Source organism: Pholcus phalangioides, unplaced genomic scaffold (genome assembly GCF_987345545.1).
Source record: "Pholcus phalangioides strain wild (caught in Gottingen) unplaced genomic scaffold, Ppha-v1.0 ptg000027l_1, whole genome shotgun sequence".
In the NCBI taxonomy this organism is placed as follows: domain Eukaryota; kingdom Metazoa; phylum Arthropoda; class Arachnida; order Araneae; family Pholcidae; genus Pholcus; species Pholcus phalangioides.
The window spans coordinates 6,983,110-7,003,420 of NW_028301617.1; the positions used below are offsets into that span (position 1 = coordinate 6,983,110).

The 20,311-nt window shown below is 41.9% G+C and overlaps 1 protein-coding gene across 1 annotated transcript in view; it reads left to right on the forward strand.

Moving 5' to 3' along the window:
* The first annotated feature begins 229 nt into the window (after nt 1-229).
* LOC149068299 (uncharacterized) overlaps nt 230-20,311 on the forward strand; it is a 29,810-nt gene continuing 9,728 nt past the window's right edge. Inside the window, exon 1 of the mRNA XM_089251725.1 lies at nt 230-482. The gene's annotated coding sequence lies outside the window, so the exon portion shown is untranslated. The remainder of the gene's footprint in view (nt 483-20,311) is intronic.

A 20,311-nucleotide genomic window follows, 5' to 3' on the forward strand; every position in this document is an offset into this window, starting at 1 on the left:
TTGACTGTATACGTGCATCTCATCTTCACGCGTCGCGGCGTGTTGCCGACATCGCGATCGCGCAAAGTCATCTCGCGAGCGTCGTACGCGGCTCAGTTTGCGCCTATATTAACTGTTTATTTCCCCGACAGATGGCGCTCGCGTATGCCGGATTGATAATAAAGGGCGAAAGAGGGAAGAGAGACGACGACCTCTTTCCCGCCCGCCCCCCCCCCGCTCTCGCCCCGTCTCCTGTTGTTGAGATAGTGGGAAATCTCTTTGTTAGCGTGGGCTCTCAGTTTGCAACTTGCCACGCCGATGATTAGTGAGTGGATCTCTTGTGTCCTGTTGTTTGCGGTGTTTTCGTGTGTCCTCAGTCTATCTTGTGTTGGAAAGATCGTAGATTGCCGTGTTTTCCAGTGACATTTTGGATATTTGTGACGTGTTCCGTTGCCGTCCGAATCGAGACCAATATGCCTTCCCGAAAGAAACTTCACCCACGGGTGAGTCTTTTCTCTCTCTTTATTTCATATTTTCACCAGAAATTACGTTGACCATATGACCGGTATTTACCGGGACGTTGTTATTCCGTTGTTGATTTTTTTTTTTTAAGACGATTTCAGTTATAAATGGCAACTTTGCTTACATTTGGCATCATTTTTGGCGACTGTTAGTGATTTTCAGTATCTTTTGGGAACCAGTGGGGGGGTAAAAAATTGAGATTTGAAACTTTTTGAGAAGCGCAGCTCCCCCGCCCCCCTTCATAGGCGGTGTTAGACTTGTAAGTCTTGACGGGGGACAGCGATGATGACCGCCTTTGACGCTGGTGGCAAGGGCGTAGCGAGGGGGGTGGGGACTTGGGAGGGGTCTGGTCCCCCCTCCCCCCGAAATGTGAGAAAATGACCGAAAAAAGATTGTCAAATCTATTGTTCTATCACTTTGGTCCCCTCCCCACGAACGAAATTTCTGGCTACGCCCCTGACTGGAGGTAGTGCCCCTCTCCCAGGGCCGCAACTAGAGGGGGAGCAGGCGGCTCTCCTGCCCCGGGCGCTGGACCCGAGGGGTACGCAAATTTCATTCCGAAACACCAACATTACATGGGGGCGTCGAAATGCGCGATTGCCCCGGGTGACCAAGCATCTAGTTGCGGCCCTGTCCCCTCCCCCCGAATTTCCGCCCATGCCCCTTAAGAATTTTATTGGCGACCCCCTTACACATGATCCATTGATTAAAGTGGATCCCGCTTATAACGTATTTGGAAAAAAAAAAAAGACTGCCATGAACAAACGTTGTAAGCGAGAAAACGCTTCAAACAGAAAAAACTTATAAGAATTAGTTATAATAGAGTTTTCACCACGAGAAAATGTCTTGCTAAGCGGGTAAACATTATAAGCGGGATCGACTGTATTTCACGTGTAGACTTTGATGAAATTACGCTATACCATACTTGTTAAACGATGAGCAGCTGAGGCCGTAGGCGCCCGAACCGAGGAGCTGAGACCATTTGAGCAGGGCGGAAAATGGATGCTTGGTCACCCGGGGCAAGCGCGTATTTTTACTCCCCCCCCCCCCTGTAATGTTGAAGGAGCGGTTTCAGAATGGAATTTGCACCCCGCGGGTCTAGCGCCCGGGGCACGAGACCCGCCTGCTCCCCTCCCCCCAGTTGCGGCCCTGCGTTTGAGCCGCCCACCTTTCCCCCAATAATTTCTGAAAAAACAATGCAATGAATCCTCTCCGTCCTGCTTGAGTCCCGTATATATGGGACGACCCCAACTTTCAGGTTTCCCCCCCCCCCCTTTCATGTCGGTGCCTCTGGCTGAGGCATTTTTTGTTTTGGCGTATTTTCATTTACGTTGCAAAATAAATAACTCATTTGGACGTTGCCATTTTGAAGAAAATCTCTCGCCCCCCACCCCCACAGTTCATTACGCGTACCTCCGGGATTCGATCCACACTTTGGGAACCACTGATTCACCGCAATAATAGGATCTCAAATATGGTACACACACATCGCCAATAAAATCTCTCGAAGCATGGGAATGCCAATTTTTAGCTTTAGTAAAATTGCCCCGATAGGCTACGAAAAAAAAGTTCATAAAATAACGTAAGTGGGAAAACGTTTTCAACGGGGATTCTTGATGAGAATTAGAGGTGCGACCACGACTATAAGTTGTACTAAGCGGGAAAACGTTATAAGCGTGATCGACTGTAAGTTATAATTTTCTCGTGAGTTTTTTGAGTCGCCATGGTTTTTGAAATGGCCCGTTTTTCCCGTGGAGCTTCACTCACCGAAATCAAGAATTAGAATTACAGTCGAATCCCGTTATAGCGAAAATCTCGTTTAAACGAACACTTTTGTAATCCCCCAGATAAGTTTACATAAGGACAATTCAAGTACCCGGAATTCCTTTATAACGAAATTTCGCTATAACGAAGTGATTTCTCCGGTCTCCTGGAGTTCGTTATAACGCGATTCGTCTGTATTTTAACAACTTACAAATTATATTGCGATAATTTATGACTAAATGAGTATTCATCTCAGTTATCAGCGGTAGCAGAGGGGCTGAAAGAGTTGCTGGTCGTCCCGTATATACGGGGCTCAAGCAAGTACGTAAGAGAGGGTTGGTGCATTGCATTGTTTGTTTTTTCCTGAAGTTATTGGGGGAGAGAGTCAAATGTTCTCAGCCCCTAGGTTCCGGCACCTATGAGTAGTAGGGCTTGACAAATCGTAGAGGTATTTTGGCGCCAGCCAAATTTGTCATAAGCCAAGAATATTTTTTCCCGACAAAAACGGCCTAAAAAAAGTTTTTCCTACATTTCCGGAACTCGCTCGGCCGTATTCTTTCTCATTCGGCATGCTTTTGATTAAATAACAAATTCAACTTCCACTAAAAACGGGACATTTTTTTTTCAAAAAAGTCGGGACACCGTGACTGTCCCGGAAAATACTGGACAGTGCGGGATGTATGGTCAACCTATCCTTAGTTTGTAAAAAACAATCGCCCCCTCCCTCCCTCTCTCTCTCTCCATACAGAGATCTCTAGATCCGCCCCTGCTTCAATCCCTCAGTTAAGAAGTCTCGGCACGGAGAGCAACAAGCTTAGACAGCGACACAAATATGCAAACACTTCATTCACACAATGACTCACTGAAAGTGTGAGTGAATTGCACACACTCACTTTACACTTCCGGCACAACTCAATCGGTAGTAAATTGCCCGTGACGATAGACCGGAGTTGTGCTCGGTTTGAGATAAAAGGATAGAGTGAAATGCTTTTCCAATCCGCTGCGATTTCTGATGGTGCTTCATTTCTCCGCCCATTGCTAATTTTAAACCGGTTTTGGGGGGATAATTGGCAACTTAGCTCTTCTTTAGCAAGATTTTTTTTTTGGGGACACAGTCAGCGGTGTCCCGTATTTAAGACCCCGCATTTCCCCCCCTCGACGAAATATGGTCAGCCTTATTCAAATGTCGATTTAAAAAAAAACACCTGTGATTATTATTTATGTTTGCGGTCTTGGTTTAAATAAGGAATGAAAATTCTCAAGGAAGGTTCGTCGAAAGAAAATACGGGACATAAATGTGTCCCGTTTTTCTTTTCGTCTTATGCTGCTGAAGAGCAGGGAAGGCGACTTTAATGATGAGCGGACTCATCGTCCCCATCTTTGAACAGGAATGGAGGGGCAATGGTGACTTTGTGGCCCACATCTTCCGGAACATTGGCCGTTCTGACTTTTTTTCTTTTTGCAAGAATGTCCCGTATTTTTGAACGAAGCCCAAACTTGAATTTTTGTTATTTGTGGACATCAAGGGTTTGAATTATTTCCCCCAACTTATTAATCGTATTATGATAATTGTGACTATAATTATAAATATTCACCTAACAGCAACTAGGGAAGGGGATCTGTTGCCCTGGGAGCCGGGTTTACTGCTTTCTCTTCAAAATTATAGGAGGGGGCGCCAAAATGGCGGATCTGGATACTCATCTCGCATATTTGTCCAGCTTTAACGATTTTTCTTGAAATATATTTCAATCCTCACTGATCTGGAAGAAGTACGGTCGAATCCCGTTACAACGAACTCCAAGAGACCGGAGTTCACTTATCACTTCGTAATAACGAAATTTCGTTATAAACGAATTCCATATTTTTACATTGTTCCTACATAAACGTATCTGGGGATTAGGAAATTTTTCGTTGAGACGTGATTGTTTTCGCTATAACGGTATTCGTTAAAACGGGAATCAACTGTATTTTGCTTTCTTCAATTAGCGGTTTACCAGAGTGATTTCATTTATAACTGGCTACTTTGGTACACCATTTGTATCGCTTTTGGTGACTTCCCGTTTTCGTGATCCCATGATCCTGTATTCTCCTTCAAGGAAAAATGGTCAGCCTAGGGTAGGGCTGGACAGATCCCAGGAGCCAGATCACCATGGCGACTAAAATTTTTTTTTTCGCGATTTGTCGAGCCCTGTCCTGCATATATCACAGTGCATTAAGATCTGGCTGCAGTACCGTCTTAACGCATGGGTACGGCCCGGGGGCCTCAAGAGAAGAAGGGGGGGGGGGCCTCACAAAAATGAGATGCGGTTGAAATTTTCTAGAACTTACCAGGTAGGGCCTCAGAAAAACCACGTGGCCCGGGGGCCCGTGATGCTCTTAAAATGGCCATGTCTGGCTGACCATATTTTCTGCAGCAAGATATATGGGCAGCGTGATCAGTCTTTTTCCGTGGCCCCCACATCCTGAAGCAGGGCCCCTAGGCTGGGATCTTTTACGGGCCCCCCCCGACCAGACTTTCACGGGGGCCCCTTTATGATGAATGTATAGCGTGAAAAAACAAAAAAAAAATGATTAAAATAACACCGGGCCCCAGGGCTGGAGCCTTGTCAGCCCACCCCTTGTGGGGGCCATGGTCTTTTCTATCTGGGGTTCAAAACCCCGTTTGTCATGAATGCGTGTTAACCATTTCGGATGTGGTCAGGGCATCACCATTTCTCCAGGAATTTGTTAAATCGGGGTCTAACTTGGTGCTTAACAAAATGCGCCAATTCGGTGTCGAAAATGCGTGATGTGGTTATAATGGCAGAGTGCCTACAATGCCAGCGATACCTACCTGTGGGCTGAGGCCATTTGAGCCACCCAATAAATTTTGTAAGGGGACTGAAAGCCCCCCCCCCCCCAATAAGTTTTGAAAAAGCAATGCAATGCACCCTCCCTCTCCTGCGTACGCTCTTGAGTCCCGTATACGGGACGACCAGCAACTTTCAGCCGCCCCTCCCCCAAAGTTTTCTTCGCCTTTGGATACACACACCACTAAGTAGCACGAAAGCATGTCACTTTCGAGCATATGCAACCAATGAGATTATTATTAGCGTGTATCACGGGCCTGAAGGTTTTATAACATTCCCAAAATTTTAACTTAGCCTGTTAGTGAGTCGAGCCTAGCTTACGAACAGGATTTGTTCTGGTCATCGTTCGTAACTCGAAATCGCCTCAAATTTTGGCGTTATGCTTCCGTTTATATATGGGATTGGAAACAAAAGAGCCAGGCTCTTGCTAAAATGTAACTAAAACCAAGAACACCAGATTTTGGTTCGTTGTTGTAAAACAGAGGTCTTCAACCTTTTTCTAGTCGCGAGCACTGAATGTACCCATCATCAAAAGAAGAGCACCCTTACGGCAAGTTTGACAAACCAATGCACGAAATCAGGATGGTTTCCAATCCTTCAATGCAATTCGTACAAGGCGTTTACTTGCGACGTCGATCAAGTGCTCGCGAGCACGAAATCTGACACAAGCACTCAGGGTGCTTCAAGGAGCACCGTGTTGAAGATTGCCTGTTGTAAAAGTTCGTAATTCGGGGGGGGGGGAGGGGGGGAACGTTGTCTGTTTTCAGATTTTTACAGACAAGTACAGCGAACCCTAGCTGCAACGATTCTCGATATAACGATAAATCTCTCTACAACGATGGTTCTCCATCTTGTTTGGAAATAAATGCCTATACTTTAATGTTAAACTGCCGCCTCTCGATAAAACGATAATCCTCCTACGATGGCTTTTTTTTTTTCTAGGCCCGCAAAGTATCGTTATATGGAGGTTTCACTGTAACTCCTTCAATTACGGCAGTGACAAAACGCAAACAAAAATATACACTTCGCCATTTTAGGCGCCTCGCGGAAGGACATGGCGACTGGGGGTGTTTTCGCAAATTCTAGGGCTGCCACCGTCGAGAGCCCCCCCCCCATCCCTCTGCTGGCCCCCCCCCTTCCCCCTGCTGATTTCCCCTTGAAGTTTATCGTATGCGCGAAAAGAAAAAGGTCATACTAAGCCCCGAGGCTCGTCTCTCTCTCTGAGCCCCCGTCCTCCTGCGTGAGGGGCTATTATGCCTGGGAGAGAGGACCTAATGGGGGCGGGGGTAAAAAAGCAAACCTGACTCACTGCTTGCAGAACAGGATGTTGTTTCGGTGGACGGGGAGTGGGGAATCGGTTGAGGAAGCAGCTGCACCCTGAAAGGGGAGGAGGAGGAGGAGGCCCTCGGGGGCTACGGCTTTGTTGAGAGCACCGATGCATTTTCGATGGGCTTCTCTCAACTGAGAGAGAGAGAAACGCCCATGACGTTATTTTTCAGGCTAAACGCCGCACGCGGGGAGGATGCAATATGGTGGCCTGGCGCAGGGCCGCAACCAGAAACGAAAATTCGCTCTGTCGCAGTGCCGTCTCAACGCATGGGCCACACCCGGGCACTTCACGAGAAGAGGGCGGGGGGGGGGGAAAGGAAGCCTCTCAAAGGTTAAATTCTCAAGAATAAGCATTTATAAATGTAAGTAAGTATTTTTTGACAAAGTAGGGCCTCATAAAAATCACTTGTCCCGGGGGCCCCGAAGTGCTCTGGAACTGTGCAACGCATCACTCAAGTAATCTGGGAATGTTCCGCGGGTAACCTGAGTGATGTAGAACCGCACTGGGGGCCGCTTGAAAGTGCTCTAAAACTGTGCCACGTGTCACAGTGATCTGAAAATGTGCCCCGGGCCACTTAAATGCTCTGGAACTGTGCCACGGGTCATTTAAGCGATCTGTAAATGCGCCGCTTAGTTAATTTTTTGCAAAATTGGGTTTGAGGGGGGGCAAGCCGCATCAGGTAACCTTCAGGGCCACATTTGGTCCACGGGTCAAAGGTTTACCATATGTGGTTCAAAGAGTGGGTTTGCGATGAATTCCTTAAAGAGAAATTTTGAGTTGTTACCCTTCAAATAGCATTGAAATTAACAGAGATCGGTTATAACAACATATAAAGGTATTTTCTTTCGAAAAATTTAATTTTTTTAAGTGTTACATATTTACATTAAAAAAAAAGAAAAAATTTCCCTTCTGTGGGGGAGAGGCGCACGAGCCCCCTATGCCCCCCCCCCGCGTACGTTTCTGATCCCACCAATATGCGTTAGGAGGTAGGGCAGTGCTGACGGGGGGGGGGAGAGGGGGTCAAAAATGGTTCAAAATTTGCTGACGTAATACTTGAACGGCCCCCTTATACCATAAATTTAATTTTTTTGAAATCGCTTTTTTTTTAAGGAAGAATAAAATTTAACTTCTTTTGTTTTGATTTTAATGTTGTTTCTATGGACATGGGCAAGTCCAGAACACATGCAAGAATTTTTTTTTTTCGTGAATTTTATGGTTGATATAGTCTCTAAACTAAAGGATAAAGACAGGAAATAACGGGGAAAAAAAATTTGAAAATCAAAATCTTAATTTGGCCGGTTAAAGTCGGGTGCTTTTGTTTTTTTTAACAGGATTTCATGGAAAAAAATCAGAGATCTATTTAAATTCAAAATTAATTGTAATTCAAAAATAATGTAGGAAATAATTCAAATTTGATAAAAATTCAGAATTGATGAAAGAGGTAATTTAGATATAACGAAAAAGAATTAATTAAATCATAATCGATGAAAGAATTTTTTTTCTAAATTAGAACTGCTAAAAAAATTTATTTCGATTGCAAGAATTAGAAATCTATGAAGAAAAAAAGATCTTTCTATATCTATGAAAGAAGTGATCTAGAAATAATGAAGGAATTGGAAAAATTAGAATAAATGAAGGAATTGGCAAAATTAGAATAAATGAAGGAATTGGCAAAATTAGAATAAATGAAGGAATTGGCAAAATTAGAATAAATGAAGGAATTGGAAAAATTAGAATAAATGAAGGAATTGGAAAAATTAGAATAAATGAAGGAATTGGAAAAATTAGAATAAATGAAGGAATTGGCAAAATTAGAATAAATTGAAAACTAATGTAGAAAAATTAGAATCAGTGAAAGAGAAACAATTTGGAATTAATAACAATTAAAATCAATGGAGGAAAATAATTTCGAAATGATAAAAACATCAAGAATCAATAAAATTAGAATAAATGAAAAAAAAATTAGAATCAATGAAAGAGAAAAAAAATTTAGAATTAATAAAAAATAGAATCATTGAAAAAAAATGAAAGAATTAGTAAAAGTTGATTGAATTGGAATCAATGATTAATAATTAATAGTTAATCGGTGGATTTCTTCCACTGATTCTTAATTTTTATTATTTTCTAAATTATTATTTTATCCATTTTAATTCTTGATTCTTTCATTAATTCTAAATTATTTCTTTTATTCATTCTAATTTTTATCAATTCTTTCATTATTCCTTTGACTGATTCTAATTTTTATTAATTCCGTTCAATTGGTTCTAATTATCATCTAAAAGTTAGAATCAATGAAAGAAATAATTTGGAAATAATGAAAGAATCAAGAATTAAAATCGATAAAAATTAGAATCAGTGGGAAAAAAATTAAAATAAATGGTAATTGGAACCAATGGAAAGGAATTAATAAATATTTTAATCAATCAAAGGAATAATGAAAGAATTAATAGCAATTAGAATCAAACAAACAATTAAGAATTAATAACAATTAGAATCAAACAAACAATTAAGAATTAATAACAATTAGAATCAAACAAACAATTAAGAATTAATAACAATTAGAATCAAACAAACAATTAAGAATTAATAAAATTAGAATCAATGAAAGAAAAAAAAATTTAGAAATACTGGAAGAATTAGCAGTTAATAAAATTAGAATAAATTGGGAAAAAAACGTTTCTGATCCCACCAATATGCGTTAGAAGGTAGGGCAGTGCTGACGAAATTTTGCTGACAAGGGGGGGAGGGGATCAGAGTTTTGCTGACGAAGGGGGAGGGGAGGGGAAAAAAACTTCAGAAAATAAAAGTAGAATCAAAAGAATATAATTAAGAATAAATGAAAATTAGAATTAGTGGAAGAAATAATTTAGAATAATCGGTGGTGGTGTTCGTTGTTGTGAATGAATAAATAATATATTATATCAATCGATTAATACTTATATATACCCTCACAATCCGTGAAGCGCAATCATCAAATTTAAGCTTCCATGTTTACGCGGGAAGGGAAGGGAGAGAGAGACCGACCGAAAGCCGGATTTTTCCTAGGAGTCGATTTTTAACGCCGCGTGCAACGTGAATCGCCCAGAGCGATACGCCGCCCACTCACCAATAAGGAAAAAAAAGCGGCATGACTGCTTTCCTGCAGAGCGCAATACGCCTCGCGGCATTCGGCGCGATTGGCCGACTGCTTCTGGAGGAGTCGAATGCGTCTTGCGCCGCGCGTTTGCCGATCTTCTCTTCATTTGTGTTTTCTTTCTCCTTCCCTTTGAACCGTGAGACAACAGAATAGCTTGATGTGGCAGGGCCCATATACGATGTATCCGCCCTGAGCCAACACCGGCTATAGTACAACTGTAGATATATGGTATAAAGCCGGTACCATATTCCGTGCCACGTGAATCGTCCAGCGTGACACGCCGTCTACTCACCAACAAGAAAAGCAATATGACTGTTCTCCTACAGAGCGCAATACGGCTCACGACAGAGCTTAACGTCGGGCGTGATTGCCCGACTGCTTGTGGAGGAGTCAAATGCGTCGTGCGCCTCGCGTTTTGCTGCTGTTCTTCACTTCTCTCTCTCGTGTGTTTTCTTCCCCTGCCCTTCAAACCGGAGCATGCAGACGACAGAGTAGCTGATGCCAGGGCCATGTACTATAATATAGCCGTCCTCTGATCTGATGCGCCACGCTAGGAAAACACAAACGCGTAGCGTAATTATGTAACACGTTTCTGCCGGCGCGAAATGGTCTAATTCGGTTCACGCTGCGCAAAAAACCTATTCCTAAGAAAACCCGGCTTAATCTGCTATATAGCTGGTGTTGCCTGAGCTGATGCGCTACGCTAGGAAAACGCAAAGCGTGATTAAAGCCGGGTTTTCCTAGGAATGGGCATTTGCGCCGCGTGAACCGAACGGAATCATTTCGCGTCGGCAGAAACGGGTTACATAATCACCCTACGCGTTAGTGTTTTCCTAGCATGGCGCATCAGCTACTCCGGTTTGAAGGGAACGGAAACAAAAAACAACGAAAGTGAGATCAGCGAAATGCGCGGCGCACGGCGCACTTGACTCCGCCAGTCACGCCCGACTTAAAGCGCTGTCGTGAGCCGTATCGCTCTCTGTAGGAAAACAATCATGCTGCTTTTCTTATTGGCGAGTGGATGGCGTGTCGCGCTGGGCGTTTCACGTTGCGCGCGCGTCACAGAAAGCCTGCTCCTACGAAAATCCGGCTTAAGTTACACGTTTCTGTCGACGCGAAATGATCCAGTCCGCGAAATGATCCCAAAAACCTGCTTCTGGGAAAACCCATCTTAAAAGGAGAGGGGATGTGAAAAAAAAAAACGGAGGGGGGGGGGGCCGAAAAAAAGGTAAACAACCGTACTGCGCCTGCGCACACAAATATGATCAAAGCCCACCAATAGATACAGCGGAACGAAGAAAAACTTCGGTTAACGAGCATAATTCGTTCCGTGAACGTGCTCGTTATCCGAATCACTCGTATAACGAATCAAACATCCCCGTAGGAAGTAATTTTAACTCGGATGATTCGTTCCACGATTATTCATTCGCATAAAAATGACGAATAAAAACAGCATTTCATCAATAATACAATACGATAATTAATTCAGTTACTAATGCGATAACACCATAAAAACAAACATACAATACACAATAATTTTGTAAATTTAACCTATTAGTAAATTAATTGCCAGAGACGGGAATATTTTTAGGACTCATTGTGTAACTAGGGTTCGTACAGTCCTTGAAAAAGATGATTCTTGAGTGTTCAAGTGCTTGAAAAAAAAAAGTTTTGTGTCAATTTCTTCCTTCAATTTTTGTCCCCTTCAACTCAATCCCACTCTAAACCATATTCCACTGGGCCAAAAATGTGTAGAGTGACAATGTTCAAAACAGGACATATGGTCACGCATACCTGAGGTATTTCTATGCGTGTAAATAAACACTGGCGGAACGAACATATTTTAAATTATCGAATTAATGAACGTCAGTTGCATATCTGTGGGCTGACCATATTTCCTTGATAAAAAAAATACGGGGAAATCGCCAATTGTCACCAAAAATGATAACAAAGGTGAGCAAAGTTGCCAATTATTGCTAAAATTTGCCAAAAAAAACACGAAATGCAGAAAATAATCACCATTGAATTGTATATTTAAATGGATTCGATGGGGGGGGGGGGGAACATTAACATGACAATATTAAAAAAAATCATAATATAATTAATTCATAGGAGTGGGAAAATAATTTTAATACTTAATTTCAGTAAAAAAAAATAAAAATTTCAATAGGTTTTGTTGAAATTTATTGAAAAATAATGGGACATTTTCATGAAAAATTTGAGATGGCCAAAATTACATGGAAATACGAGATTGTTCCAAGAAACACACTTCATATAGTTACTAGATCAGAGGTCTTCAACTTTTTTCTAGTAGCGAGCACTGCCATTACCCATCACCAAAAGAAAGGTACCCTTACGGCAAGTTTGACCATACGAATGCGCACGGAATCAGGGTGCAGACCTGCCAACTCTCCGGATTTTTCATCCTTCCTCTCCTGCTCTCCGGATTTGTTAAAATTTCTTTGGATTTTAGGAGAAAATTAGATTTTACGCGAGCTTTTACGTTGTCGTGACGTCAATGACTGCCATCGTCGTTAGGGGAAACGCCCATAGAGGACAACTGGTGATTTCCATCGAGCAGCCGTAAAAAAAAAAAAGTCTTGGTAGCCGCATTTAAGCAACTGGCGAAGACTTAACTGTTTACGTAGCGTTTATCGGCAATCATTTATCAGGGGCATGACCTGGATTGCCGAAATTCCTGTATAACCGTTATTGTACCCCATTAACAGCCACAAGTTTTTTCGTCAGCAGATTTTTATTTTGAAGTTTTTTAAATTGTTTCCTCCGATTAAATATGTCTTCAGAAAGAAAATACAATCAAACCTCGTTAGTGCGTCACCCGGTTAACAAGTCACTCCGCTTACCAGGTCACTTTTTGGAAGTCCCAATTGTCCTCGAGCAGGAATTGGCACAGCTATGGCTTATTCCGTTTAACGAGTCACTCCGCTTACTAAGTCATATATTTGCTGTCCCAAGAGTGACTCATTAACGAGGTTTGACTGTATAAAACTTCAAGCTATATAATCTAAATATAAATCTTTTAAGAGTTCGTATATCCATAATCACTGATAGCATCCACGAAAGGGAACACTTGCAGGTAAACCCTCTTTATCTAAATCATTGTTAGGCCAGATAATTTTTTATTTGGACGGCAATTCCTCATACTCCTATTGTAATATGGCCCACTCTATCATCACTGGTTGTCGGTTCCATCTGACCCAAGCATGGTACCGAAAAATTCAAGAATATGGCCTCAGTGGGGATTATAAAGATGATAATTCTGTGGTGTTTGGTCAGAACGTGATAACTCCAAAATCACATTTTTGAGATATGAACGATTGCGATTTAAAAATCAAAAATAAAGCATACACTCAAATACAAATATCATACATCAGCATGTTGTTTAGATGTACGCGCGTATTTGCGCATTTATCTCACTTCTAATTAGTTATAATTCGCAAGACTTTCTTTTAGATCAAAAAAACGTTTTTTGGAGATACGCTCTTGCCAAACACCACAGAATTGTGAAAAATCTCAGTGGTAATAACTTTATCTACCTTTCTTTTTTTTTTGTGGCAAAAACTACGTTGTGCTTATATGCACTAATCATGCCTATAATAGACAGTGACACCTCCAATCAGCAGTTGGTAACTTCCCCGCTCCTCCAGTCACCCACAAGGATTAAAATCAGACTGGGCGCAATCGACCTGTTGGGGGGGAATACATTGCAAGTCGAAACACTCCCATTTTCGACGCAATCGACCGAGCTCCTGATCGAGTCTATGAGTGCCGGGGCAATCGCCGGATTTCTGGATTCCAAAAGTTGGCACGTCTGAGGGTGATTTCAACGTTTTGATGCAACTTGTACGAAGTGCTTGATTGAGGCATTGATCAAGTGCTCGCGAGCACCAAGTCGGACACGAGCGCTGGGCACTCCGGGTGCTTCAAGGAGTACCATGGTGCTCGCGAGCGACGGGTTGAGGATGCCTGCTCTAGATATGACTACGTGGTTTCTAATTTATTTTTTGCACCAAAGGCAAAGTTCGATACTGTTTCAAACATAAAATGATTTCTGCTTAAATGTCATTTGCATACTAAACCGCAATGGCTTTTTTTTTTTTTTTTAAACGCAAAACCTTTACAACTTGACATTGTCTACAAGTTGAAATGAGAAATTGTTTTTAAAAATTAAATATCTCTAAAAAATTAGCATTTCAAAATTAAAAATGATGAAATGTTGAATATAAAATTGAAAAAAAAATCCAATTTCATTTTTGCAAAAAAAAAATCGCGGTTTTTGTAACAACTGCGGATATGAATGTCCTTGAATTTTGAAATTTTTCCTGGAAAAGTGCTTGAATAGTCCTTGATGCATAGTTTTACTTTCTGGACGTGACAAGAATAAGTTTCATCTTATCATTTGTTTTGGCGCATTTTGACCTCCTTGCCCAAAAAATAACCCAAAATCCAATCCCCAATCGTCCTTGAATTTTTCGACTCTCAAAGAGTATGAACCACAAATGGTAACCTGCAGGCTTACCAATGTTTTCGGTGCGAATTTGGAAATGCAATGGCGATTCCTTTCGAGGATTTCGCAGAAATAAGAAATTGCATTTTTGGATGAATTCGCACATAGCTACAGCTTTACTTGGGCCTACTTCACACCAAACACCAACTCTGGCCATATCGCTATATTGCAATTTACTGCCGTTAATGAGATGGGTTGGGAAATGAAGGCGCTGTCTATTGGTGGTCGCCTCAAGTTCGTTAGGGAAGACATCTTATCTATTTCCTCCCTCGGGCTCGAACCCAGGACCGTGACAGCAACCTTCACGGTAGTAGACGAGCGTCTTAGCACACATGCACCTCATTCATGTTCCTTTGCGGAATCTCTAACGAATTGGTACATGTTGGAACGTGCGTGTAGTGAAAACCTGACGTGAAGTTTGTTTCTGTGTAATGCTTCTTGTGTGTGTGTGTGTGTGTAGTGCTGCCATCTGCCACCAGCTTTTCTAACTATGAGTGAAGTGTAATGATTGAATAATTTATCGTTGTAGGCCTCTTGCTTTCTGTGGCGAGACTTTTTAATGGGGAGATCGGCTCGCGTTTGCGTCTCGAAGTTGGGAACCACAGGAAACAGGAAACCAACTTCAGCCGACCACCACACTGTGGCGACGGTGAGGTTCGAACCAGCGTCTTATCACCACGCCACTCGGCTTGGGATGTTCTTTTCTACAAAAAAAATTTCCTCGGCTCTCATTTGAAGAGAGAAGAGAACTCCCCCCCCCTCCCCTTCCCACTCCTGATTTCTCTCTTCAGACGAGAACCCGTCCATAAGCTTTTGCACGCAATGGAGATCCATCAGTTCGTCTGTGAAGCCATTCAATATTTTCCTCATTTACCTCCCAGTCCCGTGGTCTTTGCCCAAGGTCACCGACCTCTTCGACACCTGAATGTTCATGAACTAACCCAGAGGTCTTCAATTTATTTTTCTAGTCGCGAGCACTGCCTGCACCCGTCATCAAAGGAAAGAGCACCCTTACTGCGGCAAGAGTTTAACATACGAATGCATGAAATCGGGATGATTCCAATCCTTTAGCGCAATTTTTACAAGGTGCCGTTCTCATCGGAACGTTGATCAAGTGCTCGCGAACACGAAATCGAATAAGAGTATCGAGCACTCTAGGAACTTCAGGGGAGCACCGTGTTGAAGAGATGCCTGATGACCCCTCCGTCACTTTCGGTAATGTCATCGGCCCAGAGGTTTTCGCCAAGCAGAATTAAGGGTTCCAATCCAGAGGTGTCGACATGAAGAAAACATTGAAAGTGGGGGGGGGGGGGTGCTGAAAGTTGCTGGTCGTCCCGTATATACGGGACTCAAGCGCGTACGCAGAAGAGAGAAGCTGCGTTTAATTGTGGTGATTGCCGATCAGAAATTTCCGGAGACAGTAGGGGGGTGGGAGAACATTGCCCCCCCCCATCTACAATTGAGACGCCCCTGCCTTTGTGATATACATGTCACGAAGAAATTATTTTCATACTACTGTGTAAATGAGGCAAAATCAAAATATAGTGTAAGCAGAGCCGGGCCGCAGAAGGGTCTGCGGGTGCGGTCACAAGAGGCCGCAAAGTGTTATGGGCTGTAAAACGGGATGGAAAAAAAAGAAAAAAAAATAGGCTGCTTATTTATATTTCATTTTGAACATCAGCTGGGATTGAACTTTCAGCTTGGGGGGGGGGGGCGCTTGAAATTTTTAGGCTAGGCTCACGTATATCATGTGAAAAATACAAGTTTTCCCATATCCCTCCCAGACACATAAGCGCATGCAGACTCCTCGGACGGGAGGGGGGCGTGAATCATCGAGGGTGTGTATAGTGAACGGAGGGGCGAATGTTCACTTCCACCCTGGCGCCTGTGCCAATAATAGTACTTTTTTCTTTTACCGGACGGGAAGGGGCGATCGCCCCCATCGCCATCCCCCCAACCCATAAGCGGGCGGGTACAGGCTCTTCGAACGGAGAGGGAGTGGATCAATAGTGAACGGGAGGGGGAGGATTTTCCACCTCCGCCCCTCCCGCTTATGCCGAAGATACAATTTTTTTTTTCACTCAACAGGAAGGGGGGGAGATCGCCCCAGCAACGCCCTTCAATCTGAATATGCCTATGCCTAGACGGGGCCTCTCCCCCCCTCCCCGCATTCTAGATTCGGGGTTGTCTGGACGTTTGGCTGGTTTCTCGGCCAAGATTTTTTTACGGCACCTTTCCGGTTAAATTTGTGGTGTTTTATGAAGAAAGAATACAAGGATTGATCCTTTAGGCCCCTTTCACACGGAGCGGATGCGGACGCGGATGCGGGTGCGGAAGCGGGTCCGCATACCCTTTCACACGAGCACTGAAGATGCGGGTGTTTCGCCCGCATCTTTAGGTTGAAATTCGTGCATAAAAACTATTTTTTCGCAATTTTTGTAACTGTTTTTCTCTTTCACCCCTGATTCAGTGCCCATATGCAGCCTAGAGGTATTCTTTGGTGGTTTAGTCTAGAGCCACATAGAATATGGGAATAAAGATGTCTTAATTCCGATCCTCACAAGTAGTCGATGGGAGAAAATGTCTTCAAATATTTTCAAAAGATTTTGAAAAAAAAATCCGTCTTTCCGGAAAAATATGAAAGAAAAATTCCAAAAACATCCAATGTTCGAAAAATCAAATCCAAAAACATTCAAAACATTCGATGTTCCAAAAAAAACAAAAAATTCAGGAGATATCAAAGAATTTGCAAGTAGAAAAAAAGGGGAGGGGTGGGAACGTTCAAAATGTCTGTGCTTAGAAATATTCACATCACAATTCTGTCTTAGGCCGGGATTACAGTATAAAAGTTTTATAAAAGTTAGTTTATAAAATTTGAAAAATGCAACCGACAGGCCGATCAGTTAAGTTCTCTCGAATGTAACAGATGTGTTCATTGGTTACATTTTTCAAGTTTTATAGTGTAATACCAGCCTTAGGCCGGGATTACACTATAAAAGTTTTGTAAAAGCTCTTTGATAAAACGTGAAAAATTCAACCAATATTATCTTATTGGTTGAATTTTTTGAATACAAAATGTGTGTGTGTGTGTGCACCGGTTGCATTTTCTTGAATGCAACCGATGCGCCTATTGGTTGAATTTTTCAACTTTCATAAAAGTTCTTTTATAAAACTTTATAGTATAATCCCGGCCGGATTACACTATAAAAATTTTATAACAATTATTTCAAAAAAAGCAACTAATAAATTTATCGGTTGCATTAGAGCAAATGCAACCGATAAATTTATTAGTTGCTTTTTTCAAGTTTTATAAAATAACTTTCATAAACCTTTTAGAATGAAATCCCATCCTTAGATTAGTCATTTCTGAAATATAAAATTTCATTTTTTAAGTTTATAGACTGAATATCGAGTAAAATATACTTGTAGGTATCGGGGAACGACCAAAAATATTCAAATGCTAGGGTCTTCAAACGGCCCTGAGTGAACACCGTACGTGGATAACACTGTTTAATAAAAGAATTTTTTTTTTAAGTTTGAAAAAATTAAAAGATTAAAAATTTAAAAAAATAAAAAATATTTAAAATAATATTTCAAATATTTATAATTTTTTAAATAATTTTAAAAAGAAAAAAATTAATATTTTTAAATTAAATTTAAAAGTTATTAAACTATTTAGTCAATTAAATATTCGTAATGAACAGAACGGCTTATAATTTTGGTCCCGTAGTGGCCCTTGTTGGCAGGTTTTATTGTATAAAATTGTGAAATATGGACAAAAGGCAGTTGAAGTTGCTATATCTCCATCTCAGAAGGAAACGGAGGGATAGACGTGTGTAGGTACATTATATTAATGAGCAGGGACCATCATATGGTGTTTTTAAGGGTATTTATGGCAAATAATTAAAAAAATTCCGTTAAAAATCACCTTCAAAAAGTAGCCAAAGATGCGGACGAATTCGCTCCGCATCCGCATCGTCTGAATAGCCCCGAATAAACCTATTGTCAAAACTTCTATGTGCGGATGCGGAGCCCGCACTTAGGTTTTGACACATGCGGACGACGTCCGGACCCGCATGAACATTTCCTAGGTGCGGAGATTTTTCGGCTCGTCTGAAAGGCGCAGAATATTCCAATTGTTAAAACTTTTTCCGGACCCGCATCCGCTCCGTGTGAAAGGGCCCTTATGGGGCCCTGGGTAGAGTCCCCCCCATCCAAGTTCCAAGTAGGAGTCCTGCTTCTACGTGCTCGACCCATGGCTCGCTGGGCAAATCACCCTCGAATTCATATGATGTGGCCCTCGGACCACAAATTTCATTTTGTAGGAAAATGAACAAAGCGGCGCATCTACAGATCACTTAAGTGACCCGCTCAGCAGTTCTACATCATTTAATTGGCCCTCGGCTCATTTCCAGATCGCTTAAGGGAAGCGCCCGTTCCCTCATAAGTTTTGGCCCTGGGCAGATACGAATTTTGAGGATCTCTCCTTGTATATAGTCTTCTTTGAGGCAGAAGCAAACGCAGAGAAAAGGGGGCGGGTGGGCCATACTTAAAGCACAAAACGCAGTCTATTTTAAGGCCCTGGCCAACGACATATTTATAGAGCACTAGATTGACCCGTGGCCAGTTGCAGATCACTTAAGGGGACCCGTGGCATATTTACAAATCACGAGTGACTCCCTGCATAATTACAGAGCATTTGAGTTTGTCCTATATCACACAATGCTAGATCATACGGCAGGAGAAATGCGGCTTTCGGATTGTGGCCCGGGACGTCAAACCTAATTTTTGTAATTTTGACATACCCCGCGGTACATTCCCAGATCCCTTAAGTGACTCGCAGTATATTTTACAGATCATCGATACGCAGTTCCAGAGCACCTGAGCGACCCGCGACGCATTTACAGATCTCTTGAGTGTCCCGCAAAGTGTTTACAGATCACTCAAGCGGCTTGTGGCACGTTATGGACCACTCGAATGACCCGCGGCATATTTACAAATCACTTCAGTGACCTACCTCTATTGCGTTGATAGCTGCTGCAATCGTTCTATGTATGAGGTTCTTTTTTTTTAAATTAATTTTTCCCGTGGTTACATTCCCAGATTCCTTAAGTAACCCGCGGCGTATTTACAGATCACCGCGGCACAGTCCGAGAGCGCACGAGTGCCCTTCAGTACACTTCTAGATCACTTTAGTGATTCACGGCATTTTTATTGATTACTGCGGCACAGTTCCGGAGCAATTGAGCGACCTGCGGCACAATTTACAGATCATTTGAGTGGTCCGCGAGACAAATTTACAGACCAAGGGAGTGGTTCGCACTCCTTAAAAAAGGTTGAGCACCCTTGTGCTAGATCACCTTTCTGACAAGAAGGACCAGTAAAATGTTTAAAATAATTTGCCAGACCACTTCTGTCCCGTATTACGGGACAAATTCCTGTAATTTTCGTTGTTTAGATTTTTTTTCTAAATATTTGTCCCGTTTTTTTAACGATACTTTTATTTGAATTTGTAATATTTACCGAAGTCGTAAACACAGTATTTCCAGAATATTAATTATATTTTGGTAATTATGGCAAAAAACTCGTAAATAATATCCATCTCACATACTTGCCTTCACGTTTTTTTTTGGAATTGTAATTATGATTGTGGCAACTTCTGACAATTTTTTTTTATGACAATTATCGATACGTCCCGTATATTTTACGGATTATTATTTAAGAACCCAGCTTCCCGTATTTTTCTCAATGAAATATGGTCACCAGATCATTTTAATATATATATATTTTTTTTTTCGTGAAATAAATTTTGTGCGATTTGTGGCAGCCCTTTATTTCCACACCTACAGCAAATTTCAGCAGTAATTAGCAAATTGCATTTAAAGCAGTAAATTGAAATTATCGGAAAAAAATTTAGCGATATATCCTGTGTGCATTCACCTCGATGATGTATGGCGAACCTAAGTATGAAGGCATGATTTTATTTGAACCATATGGATATGACTAGGCTGACCATATTTCTTCGAGAGAAATACGGGATATTGCCGAGAATGACGCCAAAAAAAGCGAACAAAGTTGCCAAATATTGCTGAAATTACGGAAAAATCGTTATGGCGGGAAAAGGAAGCATTACGGCAAAATTGCAGTGGATTCAAACGAATTCCGCTAAATAAAACGTTCACCAAGACAAATGTGGGAGATGT